The sequence below is a fragment of the Lissotriton helveticus genome, chromosome 6 (assembly GCF_964261635.1).
Source record: "Lissotriton helveticus chromosome 6, aLisHel1.1, whole genome shotgun sequence".
Taxonomy (NCBI): Eukaryota; Metazoa; Chordata; class Amphibia; order Caudata; family Salamandridae; genus Lissotriton; species Lissotriton helveticus.
Window position 1 is genome coordinate 1,788,471,052 of NC_136067.1, and position 20,970 is coordinate 1,788,492,021.

Below are 20,970 nucleotides of genomic sequence, written 5' to 3' on the forward strand. Positions count from 1 at the left end.
ACTTTTGGATGAGTGGCCGGGCTACTGAAAACATGATAAGATTCAATCACCACATCGGCAACTAGTCACGTTTCTTGAAGACAAATGATAGAAGCTTTTGCACCTTCAGGTCATCTATTTTCAATTTGTTGTCCCCAGACAATTTCCAATAAATTGATATTTTGTTGCTAAATGAGAAACTGAGGGTCATCTTGACCTTTACAGCTGTTTCCATTCAAAGCCCCAGAACTCCAGCACCATGATCAATCTATGCTTGAATGTTGGCGCCCCAAATCTGAGTCATGTGTTTTTATTACTCTACTGGACACTGGGGGTTATTAATTTCTATCTCAAATGCTTCTAAATCAAAAGCTGCTTCTTTTCTTGTCATCTCTCTTTCTTAGAGTGCCATTACTGGGAGCACATCATAGCTGTTCTTTCCTAAGAAGTCCTAATTTTTCACAATAATAGCTGAAGCCAGCCTTGACCAAAAGTTCACTTTCCTGTAAGAATAATCGCTTTTGTCTTGAAAAGAAACTTTCTGTATTTGTGCTGACATTAAGGACTTTAACCTGGGTAACAAGTGTAGCAATTTCAATACAGTTCCTCTGTTTAATAGACCAGATTTACCAGAGAAAAAGGATTCAAATTCAATGATATTACTTGCATTACCAGCTTTATTGGGGTCAGACAACTTTCTCATGCTCTTAATGAGAAGGCCTGCTTGAAAAAAGGACACGATGGTGTGAATTGTGTGGATGTATTCTTATCTCAAGTGGGAGAGTAGCTGTGTATATTTTTGCAAAAAGATTCAGCATAGATTGAATAGAGCATACCGTGGGAACCTATGTTGCAGAGACCCTCTGTCCTAAAGGCCCTTCTTTCTCGAGGGAATCACTTACTTCCTCTAATGATGAAACATCACAATGTAGTACTTCCTTAATTTCTTCATTGGCTTGGCTTTATCCTGGTGTACAGCCATGCCAATTCTTGTGAAATTCTTATCTTTCTTGTACTTCTTTTGTTAGCTTCCATATTGTAGCTTTTCTCTTTTTCTTTTATTGCTTTTTAGTCAATTTCGTAGAATGACATGATTCAGAGATTGATTCCATCATGTCCAGGTCTTTTTAATGGAGGATTACAGTGCTTTTTGATTTTTATAAAAAATCAGTAACAGCGGGATTAAAGAAACAGATAACAATCCTTCCGAAGTGAACTGCTGATTCTCAAATGAGGTAGATGGATCAAAGAAATGGCATAATGAATAGATGGCATCATTTTTTGTTGCTTCTTTGTCTTAACTTTTGTCACCATAGAAGGCTAACCAGCCTGGGTTGCTATGTTTATTCTTTTTTGTCTGTTTCCATTATTATAGGAGGCGGAGATGGAAGAGATTCCTTTTATTGCCCAACCTTGACACCACCATTTGTGAGTGAAAATAAGATAGCAGGTAAAGCTTTGAGTATATGATCTGATTTCAAAGTTGTCTTTTGCAGTAACTTTAGAATAGAATCTAAGATACCATAAAATATATACAGGGGTTGAGATAGAGGGGAAGGTGGAAACAATTCATCAGGATAAAATCTGGCATATTCAAAAGGTTGTCCACGGGAAGAGGGCTACTTTCGAAGAGAGTAATGTGTCTTCTGATGTGGAGGTAATTTCCTTTACATCGTTACTCCTTCTCACGGTGTAACTTATTCACACATTACACAAGCACTGCTTCCAGTTTACTCAGATTATCAACTGCTGCCAATAATAAAGCATCACCGTGGTTAACCACCACAGGTTCCTGGGATCCTTGCAACTGAAAGTCGTAGCCTGAGACCACCAGCTCTGATGAAGTTCAAGCCTGTTTTTCCTTTCTGGTGTTCAGAAACAAAACACTGGAATCTGAGTCAAATTACTCAAATCGCCGATACGCTAAGACTTTCTTTTTGTCAATTTTAAACTTTTAGGACCAATTGACAAACAAGCAGGTTTAAAACCAATATTTTGGTTTCTCAATTTATTATTAGAAATAAATAAATACTTGAAGGGCGGAGCTTGCCAGCTCGCAAAATGGCCGCACAGTAGCAGACCGCCTCTGAGCCATACCAATTACCCTGCATTATCCTGGCATTTTTGTTCCCTGTTCCAGCTTGCTTTGTCAACACAGGGTGTCGGAAGTGCTCCGGCATCGTTTTATGCCACGGAAGCTTTGTTGCCTGAAGCATAGGCCCTGATATATCGGCCGTAAAGTTGAGGCCTGCACTGTCCGACATTGCGGCCTGCAGCAGAGCGACATGTGCTTTCCGGGGAAAGCCTGAGCGGTGATGGTGTGCCTGTTTCCCCGTCCGCAGAGACAACGCTGTCTGAAGACTCCACCTGGGAGAGCCCGGGCTCTACCGGGGGCGGCGGCCGCTAGTGTGCGTTCCCTGCCTGGCGCCTGACCTGGGGCATGCCTGAGCCTGCTGGGGACAGCGTTGAGGGCCTACTGCGATCCCGGGAAGAGGTCTACTGGCGAGACGGAGATCTCCCCTACCACGCGTGGTGCCTATGACCTGCCTAGGAACTGAAGCAGGCTGCATCTGGCCCTCCTACGGTAGTGCACTGCTTATGTGAGTGGGTCAGAGATGTGATTTGAACTGCTATGATCGGGGCTGTGTGACGGGCCGTGTCCTTCGTTCCCAGTTTGCCGGGTGCTGCTTTTCACGTAGACACTGTTCCTGATAGCCCTGCAGACTATATATGTCCTTAGAGGGGTGATGTAGCCCCCAAGCCTGGAATCCATTGGAGAGCCCTGGTCGGAGGTCTACTACGTGAGTAGGCCCCGGGAAGGTGCCCAGTATCCTGCTTTTTCCAAGTGGCCGCTTGCTGTGCTGGGGGTGTGGGCCTGGGAGATGTCTTCTACTTGCTGAGCACTGGTTCTGGCACACTAAATAATGCAGACCGGGCCCTGAAGCAGCCTGCACATACCTCCACCACTCCCTTTTGGTCCTCCTGCTGCTTGGTCGTACGCGGTACGTGGAGGCGCGCTCATAACTCCTTGCTGTGTCCAGTGTCTCCATTGTTACGTGTCCATTCAGTGTGCCTCGCTGCTGGGGTGGAGTTCTGCTTGACAGCGAACAGCGTTGTCCCACTAGAGATGCGGAAGGGGGCACGGAGTCAGACCAAGCTCCCATTTGAGCAACGAAAGATGCGCACCAAGGAGTCTGGGGACACTCTAACCCCCCAGAACAGTGTGATGTGTTGGATGGCATGCCTGCGGATCTCCGGCAAATTCTAGCCACTATGCAGTAAAGTCTAAGCTGAATTGTTGGGAAAATAGACTCTTTGATATATCGTATGGACCATATGTCAGAACGTCTTGACAAGCACTCTGAGATGTTTGACTTGGCAGAGAGGCGGGTTATGGAGGTGGAGGAGGCCCACACGGTAACCGATGTGGCTCAGAAAAAGGTTACCAAGGGTCTTACACTCTTGGAAGATAAAGCGGAGGATTTGGAAGCCAGATCACGGAGAAGCAACATATGAATAACTGGCCTTCCAAAGTCAACTGCCACAGGGAACATGGAACTGTTCATCGAGTCCCTCTTAGTGACCCTCCTGGGCTGAGAACTCTTCTCCTCCATGTTTGTGATCAAACACGAACATCGCTCTTTGGGCCCCATACCCCCTCCGGGTGCACCACGCCCGATTTTTGCTAAACTCCTGAACTACAGAGATAGGGATGCAGCCTTGAAAAAAACCAGAGAAATTGGATGCCTGTAATGTGAGGGCTCTACCATCTTGCTTTTCCCCGACTTCACAGGCAGAGTCCAGGGAGCGCGGAGGCAATTTGCTCCGCTGAAGCGTGCCCTGCATGCCCAAGACCTTGACTATGCTATGCTTTACCCTGCACGTCTCAGAGTGACTATGAATGGCACTTCAAAACTCAGCAACGCAATACGGACTCTGCACAGTTGCAGGTGGCACGGTGGATGAACATGGTTGAAATGAACATCATGATCCCGACAGGTCTTGAATGTGGTGGGGGAGGAGCGGAATGGAGAGGCTTGGGCCTGCGGGGAATGTAGATTTTGGAAATTTATGCTGAGCGGATTAGAGCTGTGAATATGTCTAACCATGTTAGTAATAGGGGTATCTCCATGTTGGTAATTAGGCTACACAGGCACTTTCTGTTTGTACTTGTGCTGGTGACCCCTCGAAGTGAGAGCGATGTGTACATGGCCTGGTTGGTTTTTGACACAAAATACTGGTGGTAATGGTTTTTCTTTTGTTGCGCCTGCACAGCAGGACCCTGTTACCCCAGTTCTATAAAGTCCAATGTTGTCAAATTATACTCTGAGGGGCAAGGCCATAGACGACAGCAGGAAACTATTGTTTTTCCATAATAGGACTATGATGAGCTCTATTTGACAGTGCGCCATTTACTTTAGGAACATGGTGCATCCCTGTTAGAAATTGTTTCATTGTAGAGCAGTACAGAAGGCCTTCTTTGTTATTTTAATGGCTATTATACTCACTTGGTTTTGTTGAGTGAGTTTTAAAAGCAGCAACAACATCTGCCCCTGTGTGTGCTCCAACTGATGGCGCTGTGCCGTCTTAGCTTGGGTATTGGGAAGGAGGGATTTCATTTGTGTCCAGTCGAGGGAGCAGCAACGTGGGAAGGGCAGGGAGTTTTTTGTTGTTTGTTTTTTGAGACACAGAGTGAGTACTGATACTACAGAGCATTTTAACCTAGATAGGCAAGCGACAAAACCATACATCACGAAGATAGCTAGGCACATCATAGATCCCCACATTACCTTGTGATGACTCAGGCTGATAAGCATATGCTCAGAGCCCTGACATGGAACGTCAGAGGCCTTAACAATCATCGCAAGGTTCGTAATGTCATTGCATATCTGAAACGACACACAATAGACCTCGCCCTGTTGTAGGAAACACACCTTAGGGTAGACAGCAAGTTCCTCATGCAGAGGACGCTACAAGGTTCCTTTCATGCTTCTGGGTTCTCGACTCATGCCAGGGGGGTACTCATGTGGCTCAATCCGAAATCAGGCATTAAACTTGACCCGGTGTTCGCTGATGTGAAGGGGCGGTACACTATTTCCAGGTGCACTGGGAAAGGCCTAGCCTTCATAGTAATTAATGTATATGGGCCTAATTATGATCACCCGCAGTTTTATTACTCCCTTTTTACATGCCCTTCGGTCACTACCTCACTGTCGCTGTTGGTGGGGGGTGATTTTAACTGTGTACTTCATCCGTCTTTAGACAGGTCAGGGGGTCCTATCAGGCGCACTGCTGCCTCAGCGAATGCTGTAGCAGATGCCATGGTTCCTTTGGATTTGGTAGACGTGTGGAGCACACGATTCCCAGAACAAGGGGGTTTTACACACTACTCCGCCCACATGAGCTTCATACTAGAATAGATTACTGGCTATTGGCAAGCGGTCACTGTTCGGAGGTTAGAGACTCCAAGGTTCATCCTCGCACCCTATCGGATCATGCACCCATTCTGCTAGTACTGTGATGCCGCAGAAAAAAAACTCCCCCGTTTACATGACGCTTCCCTCTATATTCACTGCTTGATGATGTTTTCAAGGCAGATATCACAGACGCTATAGAAGACTTCTTCGAAGTTTGGGAAACTTTTAAAGCCTACATTAGAGGCAGTGTGATCTCTAAACACTCAGGAGTATTGCGTGCTATTAGAGGTAGAGTGGCTACTCTGGAAAAACGCCTGGCTGAGCTGGAATTGGGCTTGAGGCACGATAAATCAGGTTAATATTGAGGAGGAGTTGAAAAAACACTAGAAGAGTATCTTGCAAAGGGTAAATATGCTGGTGGCCAGAAGCTACGGGGAGGGAGAACGCCTGGGAGCGACACTTGCAGCAATATTACGGCATAGGAGCGATACCTCCAGGATCACCGCAGTCAGATCTGAGGGAAGAGAATTACAGAGGGACCCAGAAGCCATAGCAGACCACTTCAGGCAGTATTACATGGAACTTTACCGCCCAAGTACAGGTAGACGAGAGCCTAATCCAGGACTATCTGTAACATATAAAACTTCCCTGGCTTACAAATGAACATCGTAAATATTTGATGAGGCCCCTGCAAGCCTGGGAGATCCATGAGGTTTTGAGAAATATGTGATCGGGTAGTTGCCCGGGTCAAGATGGCCTAACGGTGGAGTATTAGAAGCAATTCAGGCACCTCTTAGTCCCCCGTACGGTAACACTATTTGAGGAGATTAGTGACACAGGAGAATTGCCCCTTCAATGAAAGCGGTCATGATAGTCACTCTTTTGAAGCCTGGCAAGCTCTCCGATGACTGCACCTCGTTTCCCCCACTGTCATTACTAATGTAGACACCAAAATATATGCTAAGATTTTAGCCAATCGTCTTGCGCTCCTAGTTCTAACATTGGCTTGTACGGAACAGGCAGGCTTTGTACCTGGGTGGAATCGAACATATAATTTACACACTTTTTTGGGGACGCTTCAACATGTCAACCCAGTGGTTAGTGCTACTGCAGCCTTTCCAGGCGCCAAAAAAGCGTTTGACTCAGTAGAATGGGCATTTATGGGGGCGGTATTAAGTAATATGGGGGTGGGTGAAATCTTTATCAAATTGGTAGCGGTGCTCTATTCCTCTCCTTCTGCGAGAATCTGAATTGGTGACATGGTAACTGCTCCCGTGAAAATGTCCAGAGGCACTAGGCAGGGATGCCCTCTATCCCCTTTAATGTATGCTGTCATTTTGGAACTGCTAGCATGCTCGCTTCGGGAATACCATGGATTCCGGGGCATTCGTTTCCCCTATTACAATTTAATAGTGTCGTCCTATACAGACGATACCCTGCTTTATATTAGAAATCCAGAGGCTAATCTATCCCCAGTCCTCAGGGAAGTAGTGCAATTTGGTGAGCTCTCCGGACTGAAAATAACCTGGACTAAGTGAATCATATTTCCCTTGACCAAGTGCACTACCAAGACCACTGACTTGGACTACTGATCCAGTGCGGTATCTAGGTATTCAGATCCACACGGATCCAGAGATAATATTTAGGGAAAATGATGGCCGGGCTGTTTCTAAACTCGAGGAGAATATGGAACATTGGATACAGCAGCCTATCTCTTTGCTTGGGTGAATATAGCTGATGAAAATGGTCGTCCTCCCATGGTTTCTGTTTCTGTTTTGAAATATTTCTATGGTCCTCCCAGACCATTTTGTTAACTCCATCACTTCGATACTGCCGAGATTGGCTTGGTGGGGAAGCAGCCGCCGGCCCAGTGGCTTAGGGGGTCTTGGTACCCCAGATATGGATCTTTATTACAGAGTGGCACAAAGCAGCCATGCGTTCCACTGCGTTCATCAACAATTAGACCCTCCACACGTACACATAGAAAAAGTAAATGTCTCCCCTGCTGCTCTTCCCACACGCTTATTTTATTCACCCGATTGTCACCCGGGGTGTTTGAGACTCAATTAACTCCACAGTACACGCATGGCATTATCTGCTGAAAAGATAAGCCAGTACTATATTGTATTCACCAATAGCCCCACTGGAGTGGTGCACCTGGCTGTCTGTGTGTGGTGACTGAGTGGTACTCAAAGCATTGAACACCATTAACATGACCAGGACCTCTTTCTGGACGGTAGGGTTCGTATGTGGGCCAAGGTAGCCACAGATGACCATGATGCCACTCCCTTTGTACAATTTCAATACCACGGGGTGCGACACGCTTTGCGTGAGCTCCTTGGAGACAAAATGGAGGAGCCACAGGAGGTAGCACCCTTCACCTTACTATTGAAATTACAATCTCCTCATAGATTAGCGTCCAACATCTACAGAATAGTGCAAAGTTATCGTAAGAATTTCTACACTAAGTCACATTTGGAGTGGAAAACTGTCTTATATTTGGTTATAGATGATGACACCTGGGGTTATTGCTGTGAAGCAACACGGAGAATCTCCCTAAATGGTTGGCATCAGCAAATCCACTTTCAATATTTACAGAGGGTCTATTACACGCCTGTCCAGCTATTTCGAGATGAGTTGCGTGAGACAGCTGAGTGTGACAGGTGCAAAGCGCGAACGGCAGATTTCCTTCACTTGACCTGGCTCTGTCCCTTGGTGGCCAGATTTTGGAAGCAGGTATTTCAGGAATTGAATATTAGTATGGAGGTCCCTTTGTCTCCAGATCCTTTGATCGCATTATTGGGTTACACCACGGAAATAAAGAAAGACATCCGAAGACTGGTTGATATGGGTCTATTGATTGCGAAATGAAGGGTTGTGATGCGATGGGCACGGGTCTCTTCTCCCACACTACATGAGTGGGCACGTGACATGCTATACTGCAATACACAGACTGAGTTGTATAGTGAACTACTCCCTCACCAGAGTCAACCTAAGAATTTTTGGGGATTGTAACAGACATACTCAGCGGGGAAAGCCATGTCAACTACTGATCAGCCCACTGTCTCGGCTGACACCTCATCTTGTTACTCATCTTGTCTTCTGGTGATTTACTGTGTAAAAAAAAGTATGTAAGATCTAATGTATGCATAAGCTTTTGTTGTGTCTGTCGGCATCTTCTGTGAATACTGCTAATATGGTCCTCCCAGCCAATTTTTTAAAATCAATCACTTCCATACTGACAAGATTGGCTTGGGCGGGGAAGCAGCTGCGGGCCCAGTGGAAAGTGCTCACTCGTCCTTATGGCTTAGGGGATCTGGGTGCCCCAGATATGGATCTTTATTACAGAGTGGCACAAAGCAGCCATGCGTTCAACTGAGTTCATCAACAATTAGACCCTCCACACTTACACATAGAAAAAGTAGCTGTCTCCCCTGCTGCTCTTCCCACACGCTTATTTTATTCACCCGACCCTCGCACGGGTGTTGTAGACTCAATTAACTCCACAGTACACGCATGGCATGATCTGCTGAAAAGACAAGCGAGTACTATATTGTATTCACCAATAGCCCCCCTAGAGTGGTGCACCTGGCTGTCTGTGTGTGGTGACTGAGTGGTACTCAAAGCATTGAACACCATTAACATGACCAGGACCTCTTTCTGGATAGTAGGGTTCGTACGTGGGCCGAGGTGGCCACTGATGACTGTGATGCCACTCCCTTTGTACAATTTCAATACCACGGGAGGTAGCGCCCTTCACATTACTATTGAAATTACAATCTCCTCATAGATTAGTGTCCAACATCTACAGAATAGTGCAAAGTTTTCGTACAAATTTATACACTAGGGGCCAGATGTAGGTCGGTCGGTAACGGCCGAAAATCGGTATTTTCGGCCGTTACCGACCGGTATGTCAGAAATGGTATGTAGGGCCCTGTATTTTACAGAATCGGTAAATTTACTGATCGGTAAATTTACCAACTCTGTAAAATACCGAATCGGTATTTTTACCGATTCGGTAAAATTGATATGTAGGTGGGACTCTTCTGAGTCCCACAAGCATTACAGAATCGGTATTTTACCATCAAATTCAATTTGATGGTAAAATACCGATTCCGGTGTGCATGCACATGTGTGCATGCACACCTGTGCCATATGACAGGCAGACCTGCCCTTAGGGTAGGTATGCCTGCCACATGACACCCGAACCTGTTTTGGGGGTGCTAGAGGGTGTCAAAGTGACACCCCCTGCACCCTTGTGAAATTCGGTATTTACCGATTCGGTAAATACCGAATCGGTAATGCCCATTCATTCCTATGGGCTTCAAAGCCCATAGGAATGAATGGGCATTACCGGTCGGTATTTACCGAATCGGTAAATACCGACTTTTACAGATTCGGTAAATCCACATCTGGATTTACCTACATCTCCCTCCTTATATTTTACCGATTCATAAATACCGAATCGGTAAAATTCGGTATTTATGAGTCGGTAAAATATATTTACCTACATCTGGCCCTAGGTCACAATTGGAGTGGCAAACCGTCTTAGATTTGGTTATGGATGACTACACCTGGAGTTATTGCTGTGAAGCAACACAGAGAATCTCCCTGAATGGTTGGCATCAGCAAATGCACTTTCAATATTTACAGAGGGTCTATTACACGCCTGTCCAGCTATTTCGATATGGGTTGCGTGAGACAGCTGAGTGTGACAGGTGCAAAGCGCGAACGGCAGATTTCCTTCACGTGACCTGGCTCTGTCTCGTTTGAACCACTCATGATCCAACACCCTTTTTCTCCAGAGTTGTCTCTGGTGGAACATATTGTAGATTATGTGCACACTTTGCTAAGTAAACAAATCCCTAAGGAAGTCTGGGTATGGTTAAGATTTTGCCCTTCATTGATAATGCTGGATGCGAGCCACATTAGGGTTTATACAAAGGTTTAGGAATGTGTCAGGATCGCTGATGAAGATATTTGATATGGTTGAGGAAGCCAATTTGTGTACGCAAAATTTAGAAGTGGAAGAGATGAGACAATGGGTTCAGCACGCTGTTTGCCTTTTATGCAATGCTAATACAGTGCTCTCAGTAGAACGCAGCAAAAAGTATTCTGTTAAAGATAGATCCATAATTAGTGGATCTGGCAAATAATGAGGCATGGCATTCGTCTAAAGGTCTCTTATTTGGTGACAATTTCATCAAGGAGAAGTCAAAGTTTGTGGGGCCATATTCTTTCATTCAAAAGTCCCAGCGCGATATACAAAAAGTTTTCAATGATTGTGCTTTTGGTCTGACTGGGATAACAGGGGGTTGCTTTCCTGGCCGAGGACAGGGCATTACGAGGAGCTCATTTCCCCCTGGGTATGGACCCTCACAGAATCAGGGATCATAGAGATCATCCAGTTCCTTCCCTTAAAGACAGGTGCCTAGGGGAAGAGGAGGTCATGGAAAATGTTGGTTCCAAGGTTCAAGTAAGGTTAGACCTTATTGCTATTCCATAGAAATTGTGCGGCAGACTTGCCCAATTTTATCACAAATGGATTCAGCTAACAGGAGATCCTTGGGTTTTGGAAACAGTGCACGGTTATTGCATCAATTTTATAAAAGAGTCAGTCCAAACCTGGTTTCCCAAATGTGTACAGTTCCGTGGAGACCTTTCAAAGTTGGTAGATAAGGAGGTACAAGAGTTGAGGGAGAAAGGTTCCATTTTGGAGGTGTCTCATGTACAATAGGGATTTGTAAACAACATTTTCCTTGTATAAAAGAAGGACAAAGGCATGAAACCGGCTATAAATTTAAGAAGTTCAAACAACTGGGTTGTCTATCACCATTTCAAAATGGAAGGTAGACATATGCTAAGAGATATATTGCAGACTGGCAATTGGTTAACACAAATGTATTTGAAGGATGCTTATCTAACTTTTACAGTTTGGGAACCACATCATAAACTTCGTCAATTCAGATGGGACAGAAAGTTTATGTGGAAGTTTATTTTGCATTCCCTTTGGTCTTTCATCATCCTAGTGGTGTTTCACAAAGGTTCTAAGTCCAGTGGTGTCTTTTCTGAGGAAACAAGGTGTACAGTTGATGATAGATCTATACAATATTTTGATTATGGATCAAGAGGAGTGCAGGACTATATGGATATGGCAGTGAAAGTACTAGCAAATATGGGGGTTGTGGTGAACAGATAGAAGTTATATTTGGTTCCAAAACAGGAAACACCATTTCTGGGTTTTCTTGGTGAATACAGTACAATCAGTATTGAGGATTCTGAGGCAAAAAATGAAAAGAATAAGGAAGTGTTATGTGGTCATATAGGCCTGGGCAAGAACACCAACATTTTACATGCTCACATCTGTTGAACATGGACACACATTTTTCTGTATGCCTGCATGGGATAAAATTCTTTGAAATGGCTTTGCTTACATTTACAATTCTTCGTAGGCATATTATCAGAGCCTTGTACATTCTGTACGAGGGCTAAGTTTACAGCTCAAAATGTGATTTTTGTTATTGTCTGCTTGAAGACAGGTCTGTAAGGATAGAATCAATAATGGCGGCCTGACTGGCACTTCGGCATAGTAACACTGGTGAAGTTCATTATATAAATGGCATCACTCCTTTGTTTAGACAGAGAAGCATTTCTCTGAGGCAATTGAGGTCTCCCTCTGCCGGAATGCCAGCTCAACTGAATCCTGTTTACCTCCTGAGAAGGATAGTGTCCAGCTCTACACCAAGACGAGACCCCCCAATGAAACATACCCACTAGTAACCGGAAAGGTGGATCACCTTAAGGGATTCTGACAGATTCTGCCACCCTAGGCACACTGGGAGCGCTAGGTAGGAGCATAACTATAACTATATGTAAGAAAATATTCAAGTTAAGCACAAAGGTTTAACTGTTCATCATCTTCATAATTCTTGTGATGCTGATTACTGTGTTTTGTTTCCATCTATTGATTATTGCAGCAAATGTATTTTACACAGGAATCATAATGTTTCAATAAATGATTGAAATGCCAATTTGAGTATTTCTTAAGTCTCCCTATGGGCAGGCATGAGTTCCTAACGAAAGGGACAGATCTGTTTCTACGATGTCCTTGAGGAGTCAGGGTTGTCTTGTTCTGAGGTTGCACATGGCATCCGGTACCTTGTAAGGTTTAGAGGTCCAGAGGGTGCACTGTGAGCTATCCAGGAGTAAGGCCAACATATCCTGATGGTGTGCGTGTAGTCAATCCTGCACCATTTTGACATTTATTTTGTCCAAATGCACAGTCTTACTGATAAAGAATGAATCACACGACCCTTGTGCCACCAATGTTGTAGCCTGAATACTTATTTAAGAGGTCTCCAGAGTAGTTTTCAGGGCCAAAAGGCCCAGCTCACCAGTTAACCAGAGACGTTTGTGGTATTAGGGAAAAAATCTTCCTCAGCAAAGTAGGAACCCCCTATTTTTGGCTATAGGTTGTTCAAGCTTGAACCTTTAAAAGGATCACCCAACAGAGGTACCGTCTCTGAATTTCAATGACTAATCCAGGACAATTTGCATTGCCAATAAACTGCAGACATTCACTAACACAAATGTTGCTACAACTTGGGCTTACTCAGACAGGTCGGATGTTACTTTCATGGTAGAAGACCACAAAGCATACAGAACAGAGGCATTCAATTCATCGGTCACATTCCCAGCAGCAAATGCCATAACAGGGATTTTTCATACATATGCTGAGGTAACAGTACCAAACCAATATAGAGCATATGTGTCATTTAGAAATCCCGGTCACCTATCAGGAACACATGAATTGATTCCTAAGCGCCCTCCCACATACAGTAGAAAATGTCAGACTAGGTCCCTATAGTAATTATGGAACAACATGGCCAATCTTAACTGACTGGCTATGTATCTTATCCAGACATAGCAAGCCTGACTGATGTAGAGTTAGGTATACTATAGATAGATTTAGTTACACTGTATAGAAGAATAGTACAATTGTTATGTGAACCATAATAATGATCCCAAATAGGGCTGTTCAAGCTTCAAGCCCACAATTGGCGATGTCTGGAATTAGTCCAGTGACCATTATTGTAATCATTGGTAAGGTTCCCATCAGGTTCTGGATTCATTTCTGGATTGTGCAAAAAGCGAATTAGCTTGAAGCAGTGGTTCCCTATACAGGACCCCCCAGAAAAATGGGGAATTCTCACAATATGCCTCCGATTAGGGATGGTTCCCCCAGTGGAAGACTTCACCACTTGGGGCACGGTTGTTGCTGCAGTCTATACCATAACATATGGTACACCATCATTAGTTGTTATTCCAGAAGTGCTTAAACTTATTCAAAGTGCGTATGGGGCAGCCCCTGCCCAGGATCTGGGGATGAAATTAATGGTCAATTTTGCTACAGTATCCTCAATCATGCTAAGTAACATAAAATGGGAAGCAGCAGTATGCCAGCGGCTTGCGCAGGTTGCTCCGGTAAACCAAGAGCGTGAACTGCCACAAATTATTGCTAAAATGTATACATCCATAGGTAGAGATAGTTTGGGAGCCAGACCGAATAAAACAAAACTTAAGGGTCATTCTGAAAAGGAGCGGAACCATAGTCTTCTAAAAACGGGGGGATAGTAAGAAAAACAAAGAAAAGAATAAACCATAGGGTGGATCTGCTCAACAGAAGGCCTCTGATAAGCGTTATAACTTGCGCAACCCTGGTACAATCGAACATTCTTATAGGCAGCAGGATACTGATACACTTCTTCTCATTCCTTACAGGAATTGCCTGAAAAACGCTCAGTGAGAGGAGAATGATCAGAGCGCAGGTCAGAGGAGTACGTGAAACCAAAGAAGGACTCACAACGCTCTTCTGGATTTATAATAAAAAAGGAAGAAAAACTTCCATAGTCAAATTCTCAATTTAAAAAGAAGAAAGTGGCTGGAATTAAAGTAAAACATGCCACAAATATTAAGGACTCTGCTTCTGAACGGGGAGTGGGCTCTGACCATGCTAGTCAGCGGGCAGAAGTCACAATAGTTCGCCGATACCTCATGGAGTGTATGGCGGTAGTAGCAATGAGTGACTATGTCCAGATGGCAATACTTGGCCAGAGACAAAGTGTCCCTAGTCCATTATATGGATTACAACTCCAGCTGGAGAGAGATATGCCACATACTATCAATGTTCTCTTTTGGGAGAACTTGTCATCCGGCTACGACATTCTCTAGGTTGAAAAAGATTGGTCACCTGTGTTTCTTAGGGATTGCCCACTAGGAGAAACATTAATATTACCAGCTTTCCCAACGTCATTTCATAATCAATAAAACACACATCTGCCAAGGAGTGGGCCTCAGCTCAAGCCCCAGCTTTATACCACACCCACATGAGTTGGAATGAAGGATTCCCTTACCTCCTCATACCGAAGAGGTCCAGCCCGCAACCACAATACCCCATCAAAGATAAGGCCAAAAAACAAGTGAGAGAGATACTTATACAACTTGAAAATCATGGTGTAATAGAAAGTTGTACCTCACCAATGAATAATCCTTTGTTTCCTGTGATGAAACCAGATCATTCATATCACTTAGTCATAGACTGTGGACAATTGACCAGTGCTACAGACACAAAATGGGCATGGTGCAGCACTAATGAACAATATAGTGCGCAAACAATATAAAACCACATTAGACATCTCAAATAGGTTTTTCTCAGTGGCATAATGAAACTTTAGGGGGCCTCCCTTCAAAGTACATTGGCCCTCCGCACTCACTCAGAAGCGCTCAAGCCAGAATACTTGCTGAAGGTGCCCCCTGGAGCTTGAACGGCCCACACCGTGGGGGCTCTTGTTACGCCACTGGTTTTTCTGCCAAAACATAGCACCAGAGAGCAGATATTTGACCACATTTAGCTCTGTAGGCTCTCAAAAGCAATTCTGTAGATTGCCACAAGGGTATACGAATAGCCCTGGGCAGTTCTCAGCCCGTGTAACAGAACTGTTACAAGACTTTGACAACCAAGCATTTTCCTGTGTCCTATGTCGATGACATATACTTGACGGATGATGACTTAACAACACATTTGGCCAGAGTAGACCACATAATTTTAGGGGTTGCTCACATGGGCTCCAAATTCAATTGCAAAAAGTTCAAATTGCCTATCCCAGTGTCCTGTTCTTGGAATACGAGTGGTCGAATGAAGGCAAAAGTCTTTCTTGGAGAAGTGTGTACTTCTACAATCATCAAACACATTGAAAAACTCCAATCAATATTGGGTTTTCTAAACTTTGGCAGAACTTACATACCAGATTATACATAATGGGTAAACTGTTAAAACATGTAATACTTCCAAACTTTTCAAGTTCACATTGGACATCTGAACACACACATATTTTACGTTCAGTACAAGCTGACATGTTAGCTTCAAAACACTTACACACACGTGTGACTTCTCTCAGACAGTAACAATTACCTGTCTTAAGGAAGACGCTCCTTTTGGCACATTGGATAATTACCCAATTACAACACTAATAAACAACAGAGAATATTCTGCCTTGAGAAAGCCTTGGCCTGCTGGCCCCTGGGCGAAACATGTGTCGGCTGATTCGTATTATACACATGTCTTCAAATAAAGAAGATAAGACTACCGTAAATGAGTACTCCACTTTTTCTGCATACACGACGGACAAAACTAAAATTGGGGGGGGATGTACTCACCCTATAGATCTATTTGAATAAAAAGAGCACAAACCAATTACACATACTAATACTTACCTTGGAACCAGTGGTGTCTGGGTGAAACCACCATTTTGGTATGTGCCACAGCCCAAATTGGGTCATGACAAATTGTGTGTGAACCCTGGTAAAACCCACCAGCCACGATTGCCCAACCACATATTTAGTGATCTGCATAATTGCGAGAACCTCAGGTTATGTAAATGTCACATTCAATGAAGGAGACACTGTACCAATTGCATATAAATTGTACTTATATACAAATGCAGAGATGCATTTTGCACCAAAATAAAAAACTATTAAAGGCAATACAGACTGCTGTAGTGAAAGAAAGACAATTGACTCAGGGAAACAAATAATTATTGTGACCCCATTTCCAGCCTTTGAGGCTGCTACAAAGGCCAGCATTCTAAACATGAAAGCTGTAGGTCCATGATGGATTAAGTGGGCCAAATCACTCACAGCAACAGATGTAGATTATGTCTTTGACTCTACACTTCTAAACACATGCATACCTCCAATATGAACACAAATAGCCTCTCCCCAGTGAAACAATGCCTTTAAACTGAATGATTTCATAATCTATACTGATGGTTCTGCCCAGCCTGCAGTAGGGACAAAACACCACTACTCCGCTGCTTGCGCAGCAGTTAGGAGGGGTGGAAAATTCCAACCTCATAGAAGATGCAACCACTTACTAGGTGATTGCACTGTATAGTTGGTTGAACTGAAAGCTCTAATTCTGGCACTTGAGAATACCGATCCTGAATTGCCCACACTTTAGTGTGCGATTCGTATTATTGTGTCCAGTCTTACAATGAGTATTTACACTACTGGAGCCAGAATGGCTTCATAGACTCCAAAGGGTACTCGATCAAGCGTAAGATGCTTTATGCTTTAGGAACAAATGGCTCAACTTAAAGCAGGCTTGCCACAAGCTCATGTTATTGACACACTGAGTTACCAATGTGAAGGAATATACGCTGCAGGGCATTAATTGGCTGATGAAGCTGCAAAAGTAACAGTGCAAACTGCTGCAGTCGCTGCTGTTACTTGTTCTAGCATGAGAATAAATGGAGACATTATGAAGGCTATCACAGCTTCGCGCAGTGGCACCCCCTTACCAAAAGGTTTTCCAATAAAATACTGCTACCAGTTAAGAGCTCAAAATATTCCATTTTTTCATCTTCTCGGATAAGAGGATAGAATAAAACCTAATTCAGATCTCAGGTAGGACTGATCATAGCAGCACATGAGGGTTCAGTATCTGCTCACACAGGGGTAGGGGCTTCAATTTTACTATTGCAGCAACGCTATTGGTGGACGGGTCTATACAAACAGGCTAAAGACTATGGGCCTGATTACGATCTTGGCAGACAGAGTTACTCTGTCACAAATGTGATGGATATCCCGTCTGTTGTACTAAAAGTGCATTATATCCTATTGAACTTGTAATACAGTGAACGGGATATCCGTGAAGTTTGTGACGGAGTACCCATCCGCCAAAATTGTAATCAAGCCCTAAGTCCTTAAATGTGATCTTGGCCAGCAAATAAAGGTTTCACCACAGCTTACCTACCACAGAGACCTCTATTGATCTCAAACAAGCCTCTGGTTTGCTTTTACTTGTACCATTGCAGACCCTCACACTCAGATGGGTCTTATAAATACAAATAAATACATAATGTTAGCAGCGAATTCCTGCTCTTGATTCCTATGGGAATGGCCACTGCAATCGACTGATGCTTGAACTGTTATAAAGGACTTGCCAGTCTTTAACGGCACATATGCAGTAGTTGCATTCCAGTCGGACCAGGCTCCAGCGTTTGCCTCTAGGGCTTAAAGAGACACCATGGAACATTGGGTGTGACTGTGTATTATTCCTACCCATACCATCCTGAGTGAAATGCAGTTGTCGAGATAAGGAAACCTGACTTAAAGCAGTCTTTAACAGCTAGAGTATTAGGTTCAGGTTGCAATTTGGTCCACCACCTTTATGGAGCACAAAGAGCCTTAAACAATCTGTCAAGAAGATCCTTGGATGGTCAGACTCCCTATGCGGTCCTGTATGGGATTAAAATGTGGGTTCCAGACCTTGACAGTTCCAGTACACTGGTGTCGGAAATGCCTTTTGATATCAGTGAACGTTTGGATGTTTTACAGGAACTGAACAACTTTTGAGATGCTCAAAGCAACATCCAACGGAAATGTTCTGCCACTGGTGAAGCGAAGGGAGCTCCATCAACCCCATGGTTGGATGCCGTAGATCGGGATCTAGTGCTGGAAAAAAGTACCAGACAAAAAGGAGTTTGGGCCATCTGTGCCTGTCATGGCTGTTGAAGGTACCAAAACTGTACTCTTACCCCCTCTTGCCGGCACCAAACACAAGAGATTTGTTTCGATTGATCTAATCAAACCACACTAGGTGGCTGGTTCTACATAGTAGACGGCAAGGTATCCTGGGTAGTCATCTGCCTCCTCTGACTACCATGCAGGAAATCTCTTTTCAAACTATAACTAAAGAAGTTTATTAACCACTGCTGGGGATAGTTAATACTGAAGTTACATTACTTCCAGTTATGTCTACAAACACCATATAAGCATCAGGTGTGACTACACATATTTCAACATAACGAGTGAACAATAACATTGTTTATACCATCCTACCAGAGGAGTTACCTGCCAGTTCTTCACAGCTCCAGAAGCCTCCCCCAATTGCACAAACTGCCTTATTTCACTTTGTTGACTTTTCTTGTGCTTCATCAGACCCACCTCCAAAGCATGGAGTTTTTGGTTTGGCTCAAAATGATATATTGCATCACACCTTCGGTATACATTTGGATTAAAATGTTGTTCCTTTTCCTTAGGATTGGTTTTGCGACTGTCGTTATCTTGCTTCTGAATGGTCACTATCTCCCAGAATGCTGACGTTGAACTGGTAAATGAGGTTTTAAAACAACATTCTTTTCCACACAAAGTGCAAAGAGTCCTGTCCATTGTGAACATTTTAGCTGTTCAAGTTCCTGATAGAATTGTTTGGGATAAGGTATCCTACGATATATTTGGACCGACAGAAACTTTACAAGTGCCATATATTTTTAGGATTTCTTTAAATGATGTCATCACTCCTGGCAGTATCTCTGACGATTGGGACAGTCACACAGTAAAACAGATGCTTGATGATTTAGAGCATTATACTGTATTTGTAAGTGAAGAAATGTATGATGGTACATCTAATTATGATGAAATATTTTGTTTTCACCATTATGGTCACCATTATTTACATATAACAAGCACTCCATGTGCAGTATTTAATTACACACAATGGGAACACTAACCTACACCACCCCCCGGGTAGCTCGAATACATTTGCAAAGATGTTTGCATATTTTTCTGCTCGCAATCTAGCAGACTCCGAGTCCTATTATTATAAACTACCACCTTCACCGGTGAAGAAAAGTGTGCTGAGTGACACAAAGTTTATTTATTCTGCCACTTTAATTTCCCAGTTCTCAACACAAAGGTTCAACTTTTGGAAAGACAATATTGATTTGAAATCTATTTGGGGAACTAAAGATTGGCAAGTTCAGGGGAACAAAGCTTTATTTAGAGCATACCTTATACCAAAACAACTAATTTTCCTGAATAAAACTGTGCAGCCAATGGCCTGTCTCGGCCTGGACAAGATAAAGGATATGAATACACCAAATATTCCCACATTTGCATGTTTTGAGAAACATTTAACAATATGCTTAGGAATTGCACATACAATTATTCAAGTTCCAGTCCAGAGGGGGTGACTGTGGCCATTAGATACTAATGGATGGCATGCACATTTTCCTAACAACACTGAAGGGTTTAGGATCAATAGGCCAGACTCACCTTATGCACAGGCACAACACTCAGGAGTGATAACAACATATGGTGTTGGGAAGTTATGCCTAGATTGTTTACTACACTCAATGTTAGATGAGCTGAAACCACACTTCTCTCTCCTTTCTGATGACATGGTACTACTGGATTTCTTGTTAGGCCCTCGAAAACCACATCAAACGTGTTTTTTCTATGCAATATATAACAAAGTATGGAAGGTTTTCACAGCAGGAAGTTGCTAAGAGAGTTCCTGAAACTGACAGTGCAAATTTGGAAAAGTCTCTAGCAGTGGTTGACAATGGTAAAACTACATTATCCACAAGGATATATTTTCTGGGTAACATTGTGCTGTCTGCTACTAGCTCATACAGAGAGATATGTCCCTTTTGCAACATGGGCAATCACAGCTTAGGTCTGCCATGCTACTAAGCTGAACTTACAGACTTTAAACAATATTTGTGTTCCAATGAAACACTTAAATGCTACTACTTTGTTTATACCATACAACCTCACAAAAGAACAGACCACCATGTCCAGAAAAGATGCGACTGTGAGAGGGACGGTCGGAAAAAGAATCGAGGAGGTCTTATGCGTGGATCAATGATGGCGTGATTTTGTTAAGGAACAACACAAGGTAAGTAAATATTATTCAGGGCTGGTTGGTGGTCTTCTTTCTTCTGTCTTCCAATGGCTTTTCCCTACAGGAGAGTGGTGGTAATGTACCCGGGTACCGAAGGAAAAGAAGAGATGGTTTGCAGTAAGTATTTTATGTCCAATATGCAACAAGTTGATGAAAGGATAAAGTGCCATCACCAAGGTCAAAGGGAGAATGGAAAACCCGAGTGCACGTACTTGGTGGAAGTGCAGTTTGAATTAAGACTAGGAATACCCTAACGAAAAACATATACACAAGTCTCTGCCCTCTTAAGATCAGGTGGCCGTGGTTTGTAACTTCCTATAACGAATT

At 43.5% G+C, this 20,970-nt stretch overlaps 1 long non-coding RNA gene across 1 annotated transcript in view; it reads left to right on the forward strand.

The window, feature by feature from the left end:
* The window catches only part of LOC144761900 (uncharacterized), a 256,334-nt gene that overhangs the window by 87,698 nt on the left and 147,666 nt on the right, over positions 1-20,970 (forward strand). Inside the window, exon 2 of the long non-coding RNA XR_013595938.1 lies at positions 1,355-1,429. This is a non-coding gene — a long non-coding RNA (uncharacterized LOC144761900). The remainder of the gene's footprint in view (positions 1-1,354; positions 1,430-20,970) is intronic.